Below are 8,159 nucleotides of genomic sequence, written 5' to 3' on the forward strand. Positions count from 1 at the left end.
CAAAATTTGGAGCTGAGACAAATGGATGGACCATCTAGAGACTGCCATATCCAGGGATCCATCCCATAATCAGCTTCCAAACGCTGACACCATTGAATACACTAGCAAGATTTTGCTGAAAGGACCCTGATATTGTTGTCTCTTGTGAGGCTAAGCTGGAGCCTAGCAAACACAGAAGTGGATGCTCACAGTCAGCTATTGGATGGATTACAGGGCCCACAATGGAGGAGGTAGAGAAAGTACCCAAGGAGCTAAAGGGGTCTGCAACTCTATAGGTGTAACAACAATATGAACTAACCAGTACCTCCTGGAGCTCGTGTCTCTAGCTGCATATGTATCAGAAGATGGTCTAGTAGGCCGTCATTGGAAAGAGAGGCCCACTGGTCTTGCAAACTTTATATGCCTCAGTACAGGGAAATGCCAGGTCCAAGAAGTGGGAGTGGGTGGGTAGGGGAGTGTGGGGGGGGGAGGGTATGGGGGAATTTTGGGATAGCATTGGAAATGTAAATGAAGAAAATGCCTAATAAAATAAGTAAATAAATAAATAAATACTGAAAAAAAACACAATTTAATATTATAAACCATAGCTACTCATCTCTATGTACATGGATCCATCTTGTTTTTCAACACCATTCAAACTCATAAGGTTCAAGGTATTTAGTTCTGCTATTTCTTTGAATCCATATGAACAAAATAGACTTTTAGATCAAATACCCGTAAATTCAATCCTACGTTCCTTATCCTGCTATTCACTGGTCGTCAAGTCAGGTTCCTGGACAAGTAATTCTTTATGCTGTGCTTCTTAGTGGGCTTCACTGTTAGTACTCATTCCATATTATTATTTCAGCAGATGAAACCACTTGAAATGCTCATGGAGCAAGCTTGTTAATGCCTCTTTGTTATGGTAGCATAGGTTGTTTCTCTGCTGGAGTTCTGTACTTGCCTCCCCACTTCCCTGTCTCATCCATTCTGATCATGTAAGAATCAATTAAGGGGCTGGTATTAAAGACTAATGAATAAAAGAAAAAGAAAAAAGTTGTTGAAATGCATTGAATACAATTTTGCAAAAATTTCTTGGATTTCAAGTCAGAAGGCATGAAATAATACTTGTTATGGTTAATTGTCATTGTCAGCTTGGCTGGAATTACAACCATATAGGAATCTCTCTCTCTCTCTCTCTCTCTCTCTCTCTCTCTCTCTCTCTCTCTCTCACACACACACACACACACACACACACACANCACACACACACACACACACACACACACACAGAGAGAGAGAGAGAGAGAGAGAGAGAGAGAGAGAGAGAGAGAGAGAGAGAGAGAAATTGTTTTCAGAGATACTTAACAGACATAGGAAGTTCCACCCTTAATATGATTGGCAGCATACCATGGAATTGATTTCTGAACTGAATAAAGGGGAGGAAATGGAGAAAATATGTTATAAACCAGCATTCTTTTCTTTCTGATTCATAACTATGGACACTACCTAACTCGCTATCTCATGTTCCCTCTACCATGACTAACCTTAATGAAGTATATCCTTTCTATTTTTTGTGTTCATGCATGTGTTTGTTTACATGCACGTACACACACACACACACACACACACACACATATACTAATATACATATACTAATTTAGTATACAAATATTCATATATATGTGTGAGTGTAAGGAAGACAGAAATTAATGTCTAGTGTCTTTCTTAATTGCTCTTGAGATTATTTTTTATCCAGGACATCTATATCACTAAATATAGAGCTAGATGTTTGGTTAGCATGACTTAATAGCAGCCCATAGACATTCTTCTGCTTCTACTTCTTCAGAGTAATGGAATTAGCTTTGATTGCAGGCCTATGATATGGTGCTTGTTTTTCACTTGTATTCTGGAAATTGACTCATTTGCACAGCAAGGATTTTATGATCTGGACTATATCTCTAGCCCTGTATCCACCCCCCTTAAGTTTGACAATAGATTTGTCTTCATATAGTATATTCTGAATGTAGTTTTCATTCTCACACCCAAGATTCTTCCTTCCTCTCCACCCACCCAAATTCCCAGCCTTTCTTGTGTGTTCTTACTAGAAAAAAAAAAAAAAAAAACAGGCATGTAAAAATAAATAATAAAATAAAAACAAAATAGACTAGGAACAAAACAAATAAATGAATTATAAAAAGCAACAAAGAAAAGAAAGCAACAAAGAAAAATACAATAAACACAGAAGTAGAGACCCACACACTCATACACAGATATCCCGTAAAAACACAAAACCAGAACCAAAAATATATAAGAAAAAGTCCTATAAGGTTAAAAACAAAAAGAAACAAAAACCAACTAACCAAATAAATAAATAGTACCCAGACAAAGCATTGTGAGACAAAAAGCCTTCCAAAATAACTTTTAGCTCCTTTTAAGTTGAGCTTCCACTTCTGAGCATGGAGCCTGACTATAAGTGTTGTTTGTATAAGCAGTGAGAGTCTGTTGGAGAGAACTAATTGTCTGTTTGTGTGTGTGTGTGTGTGTTTATTTTAGATAGTTTCTGAATTAGGACTGGGGGCCTGTGTCTAGCTCTCTTCTCAATGCTGTGACCCCACCTGGTTTAGACTTGAGCAGTCTCTGTACATGCTACAACTGTCTATGTGAGCTCATATGCATGTCAATCATGTTGTGTCCATTATCACTGAGTTTTCCAGGGCCTCTCACTCTCTACACATTGTCCAGCTGTGGCTCTCACTATTTGTTTCATTGACTTCAGGAGGAAGCTTCTCTGATGATGAATAAGCAAGGGAAGGTTCTATAAGTACATGATAGTGTTAGGAGTACATTTATTGCTATGTTCCTCTAATATGACACCTGTTTTTGGTTTTCTCCTAGGTCCATGGTCTATCTAGCTTCCGTTTCTTGGTCACCTGAGTGCTAGGCATGGGTTCATTCTCATGGACTGTGTGTTAAATTCAATCAGATATTGCTTAGTTACTCCATCAACTTTTGTGCCATATTGAACAAGTGTATCTTCCACTGTATCAATTCTTAAGCCATGTACCAATGTAAAAACTTCTGTTACTCTTTTAGTTTAAGTTTTATAGTTGTGAAGGCACACAATGATCATGGCAACTGTTATAAAGAAAAATATTTAATTGGGCCTGGCTTACAGTTTCAGAGGTCCAGTCCATTATCAACATGTCAGGAAGCATGTCAGTGTGGAGACAGACCTGGTGCTGGATGAGCTGAGAGTTCTATATCTTGATCTGCAGATAACAGAAGGAGACTGTACCACCCTGAGCATAGCTTGAGCATTAGAGACCTCAAAGACCATCCAAACAGTGACTCTCATCTCACAAATAGGTCACATCTACTGAAACAAGGCTACACGTACTAATATTTCCACTTCCTATGGGCCAAGCATTCAAACACATGAGTCTATGGGGGCTATACCTATTCAAATCATCACAGTTACTTCCCAGGTATTTTATCCTTGCAATGAAAAAATAACCAATTATGGTTTCCCCATAGTTTCCTTGACTGAATGCTTTTGTACCTCTTTTGTAATTTATCTGTCTTCTTCCTGTTATCCTATAGGGACTTTCCATGGCAGAAGTTCTATATAATTTATGTTTGTATTAATGTAATGCAATTTAATAAATATATTTTAAAAATAAAATGCTTAATTTAATATAAAAGTAAATGCAGTTTAGTCATATTTATGTATTTGTCATTTCAGAAATTAAAGCACAAGTGAGGATTCCTTCCCTAACATTAACTGGATGGCTACATAGCAGCTGTTTAATCTTTCTGGGTTTATCAGTGAACTGGTAGTAGAAGTACCTGATCTACTGACTTTGCAAGCTTTATTGAAGAAAATATATCTGTTCATTATGATTTTAAATGTTTGAAAAATAACAAGTGTTTGATAGAATTTATATGCCACACACAAGAGGGAGCACTGCTAGTGCAGTTCAATGTTTGGCTCTTGCCTTTCTGTCAAATTTCAGCTGGTTATAGTTGGAATTAGTATGAGGCTCTGTGGACCAGATAGAACCAAGGTATGGAGCTGGTTTTCCTCCTGTGGACCCTGTAAGCCCTCCCTTCTAGCTCATTTTCAAATGAAAAGGGTGACATAACAGCAGAAGATGAGGAAATCCAAAGCATCATCAGATTCTACTACAAAGGGCTATACTCCCAAAACTGGAAAACATGGATGAAATGGACAAATTCCTAGACAGATACCAGGTACCAAAATTAAATCAGGATCAGATTAATGATCTAAACAGTCCCATAGCCCCTAAAGAAATAGAAGTAGTCATTAATAGTCTCCCAACCAAAAAAAAAAAAAAACAAAAACAAAAACAAAAAAACAAAACAAAAAAACAGAAACAGATGGGTTCCGTGCAGAAGTTCTATCAGACCTTTAAAGAAGACCTAATTCCAATTCTCCTGAAACTATTCAAAAAAATAGAGACAGAAGGTACTCTACCCAATTCATTCTATAAAGCCACAATTATGCTGATACCTCTACTACATAAAGACCCAATAAAGAAAGAGATCTTCAGACCAATTTCCCTTATGAATATCGATGCAAAAATACTCAATAAAATCCTCGAAAACTGAATCCAAGAACACATCAAAACAATCATCCATCCTGACTAAGTAGGTTTCATTCCAGGGATGCAGGGATGGTTTAATATAAGGAAATCCTTCAATGTAATCCACTATACAAACAAACTCAAAGACAAAAACCACACGATCATTTCGTTAGATGCTGAGAAACATTTGACAAAATCCAACACCAATTCATGATAAAAGTCTTGGAAAGATCAGGAATTCAAGGCTCATACCTAAACATAATAAAAGCAATCTACAGCAAACCAGTAGCCAACATCAAACTTGAAGAAATTACACTAAAATCAGGGACTGTTGTGCTAATTCTAAAAATACTTTCTTCTTGATACCACCAGTGGTTACAGTGAACTTGCACCGAGGTAGACAATTTTTGTTCTTCATTTTCTCCATAATGATATCCTTAGTCTTATCCTCATCTATGTCTGTTCAAAAGTGCCTCTCCTCCCATCCTCCCTCCTCCCATCCTCTTTGAACTGCACCAAACCTAGGTGTATAACCAGATTTCCTCCTCCTGGTGGTCTTACTCTGTTAACTTTTCTAGTCATTTCTCAGTTCTTTGTGTCATCCATAGTAACCTACAAACACCACCTCCACAGCCTAGACCTGGATTCACAGGTGATTCTTGCTCTCCTTCGTTCCCTCCATTACACTCTTTCCAGTCTCACTGTAGCAGAATGCTTGCTTGAGCCCCTCTCAATGCATTCTCTATTCTATCCAATGTCCAACAAAAGAAAATGAACCCACGTTTATGCCTATTGCTCAGCCAAAGCAAAGCAATGATATACCTCCTAGTATTGATTAAAACTCTCAACAGAAGTAATTAGAACTGTGAGTCAGCTTGTTACAGCAATAAGGAGATCATCATTATTATTACTATTGTTATTAATTTTGTGTAGGATGGGTAGAGATATATGAGTTTTAGGACAACGAAAATCAGAATGCAGTTGTCAGAGATCCACTTTCTTTTATTTTTCCATCGTTTTACATATAGTAGGAGTTCTATGTACTAAATGGAGAAAAGATAATATCAAGAAAGAGAAGAAAAAAATGTTTCTTGGCTCCATTTTTAGCATTATCAAGGACATAATTCCTCATGGGTTTTAGTATCACTGTGTNTTAGTCAGGGTTTCTATTCCTGCACCAAACATCATGACCAAAAAGCAAGTTATAAATAATCATTGGAACAAGTTGTTGCTCTGGTTCAAGNACCATCTGAGACTCACCTTGGATGTGTTGCTCTTGCCCAGAGTCAGAATGTTGTTGCAACTAGGCAAGGCAGTTTCTATGAAAGCTACTCCTGCTCCACATCTCCTTGCCCTCCATATCTGCTGTCCTAGAACACATCTGTCTCAATCATTGTGTTTGTAGCCTACAGGCAGCTACAAGCACAACTCCAGAATCTCCATATCCCACAAGGGCAACAAACATGGGCTGTAGCTGAAAAGACTCCATTCTGGGTGTGGCCTGATGAGCCTAGGGCTGGCCCTATTCAGTTGTGACATGTTGCCATAGGAACTGCACCTACTTCACACCTTCCTATAATTGGTGCTGGCTGCTGCTGCATAGCTTGGCTCAGATAGAATAACTTATGTCTGCAGGTTGAACAGCTTGTACTCTTTGTCCTAGCAAGTCAAGCAGCACACCTGCAGCAGCAACAACTCCGCACTTGTGGCTGGTTGGCCTAGGGCCAGTCTACTCAGCAATGTCATGTCTCCATGGAAGCTACAAGAAGTCACACATCTCTTATCAGGAATGAGCTTTGTCTTTGTAGCCTGCTGTAGCATGCATTGGTCTCCACATGGAGCTCTGTTCCATCATCTTTCCTTCTAATTTCATGCACCTACATTTTAAAAGCATAGTGCCAAAAGACTTGCCTTTTTCTTCTTAATTATTGCAGGGCATAAAGTATTGTGGGCCCTGAAATGTTCCCTTTTCACCATTGTGTCATCACTTGAGGTCACCATAGGTCTCTCAGAATCCTCAGAACTCCATTGCAGATGCAGGACACCACCATCTTTGTTTTCCATGGCTTATTTTTCATACAGCAGGCTCTTAACTCCCCGCCCACACACACACACATCCTTGAAGACAGTGACTTGTTTCTATGACCATGTGAAGATATGGTGGGATGTAGCCTCTGTATTCTCCTTTGACTTAACTGTAATAAAAACCATATTTGTTCCTTTTCTTCAAGATGTTTCATCCACATTACATTCTTTTAATTAGCCAAGAACCTGTTTGCATTAGAAAAAGAAGTCTCAAATTTTGTTTTGCTCAAAGGAACATTATCAGCATTTGGTGCTTATAAATGGTGAGTTTCAACCAGATAAATATACAGTTTCCTATTTGTTTATGATAGTGTCTTCTGGAAGGCTTCTACTTCTAGTTCCTGAGAAAGCTTCCCATGGCAGAAAACTTTTCACTTTGTCTGCTACATTTTCCATCTTTTATTTTCAGAAAGGATATGCCTCAGCATCCTTTCTTTTCCTCAGAACTGCATGTAAAAACACTGACATGAAGGTTTCTGTAACTGAAGAGTTGGCCTATTATATACAGAAAGCATGGCGGCTCTAGGAGAGCATGAGAGTCCCTGGAAACAATACATATTTTGATTTGACAACCGATCAGTGAGTTATGTGTCTTATATGGAAAAGAGAAAGATATTCATGATGTGGCTTCATTCTGTTGGCTGGCCAGATATGTATGTCATATGAGAAAGGAGACAAGGTTATTAGAAGAAAAGGAAGAGATAAGAAGAGATAGTCTCTTGTGTTCTAACACCATAATAAGCATGAAAGAAGTGCTATAATTAGGACAAGTCTTAAAGTTAATTTAGAGAATTTCTGGTCACAGGTTGTAAAGTATTTTATAATTTTATGAACTGTACTTATGAAATATTTATGTATGCAGAAATATATAAATTTTCAGATGCATGTGTGGTATGCATGTGTGTGTCCATGTGTGCTCCTATTTGTGTGGCTGCATGTGTATGAGTGAGTGTTTCTGTATGTGACTTCTGTGGTATTAACTTATAGGTAGGCCTGAAGTTTACACCAAGTGTCTTCTTTGATCACTTACAACTTTATTTATTGAGGCAGTATCTCTACAATGAACCTAGAGCTCAACAATTATACTACTCTCACTATTTATTTTATAAAGGGGGATTTCTATCTGTGTCACGCAAATACTGGGCTACAGGTTGCTTCCGTTCCTGCCAGACTTTTTTTTTTTTTTTCATTTTTCTTATTAGGTATTTTCCTCATTTACATTTTCAATGCTATCCTAAAAGTCTCCCATACCCACCCTCCCACTCCCCTACCCACCCACTCCCCCTTTTTGGCCCCCACATTTCCTGTACTGGGGCATATAAAGTTTGCAAGTCCAATGGGCCTCTCTTTCGGGTGATGGCCTACTAGGCCATCTTTTGATACATATGCAGCTAGAGACAAGAGCTCCGGAGTACTGGTTAGTTCATATTGTTGTTCCACCTATAGCGTTGCAGTTCCCTTTAGTTCCTTGGGTGCTTTCTCTAGCTC

Source organism: Mus caroli, chromosome 4 (genome assembly GCF_900094665.2).
Source record: "Mus caroli chromosome 4, CAROLI_EIJ_v1.1, whole genome shotgun sequence".
NCBI classification, from domain to species: Eukaryota; Metazoa; Chordata; class Mammalia; order Rodentia; family Muridae; genus Mus; species Mus caroli.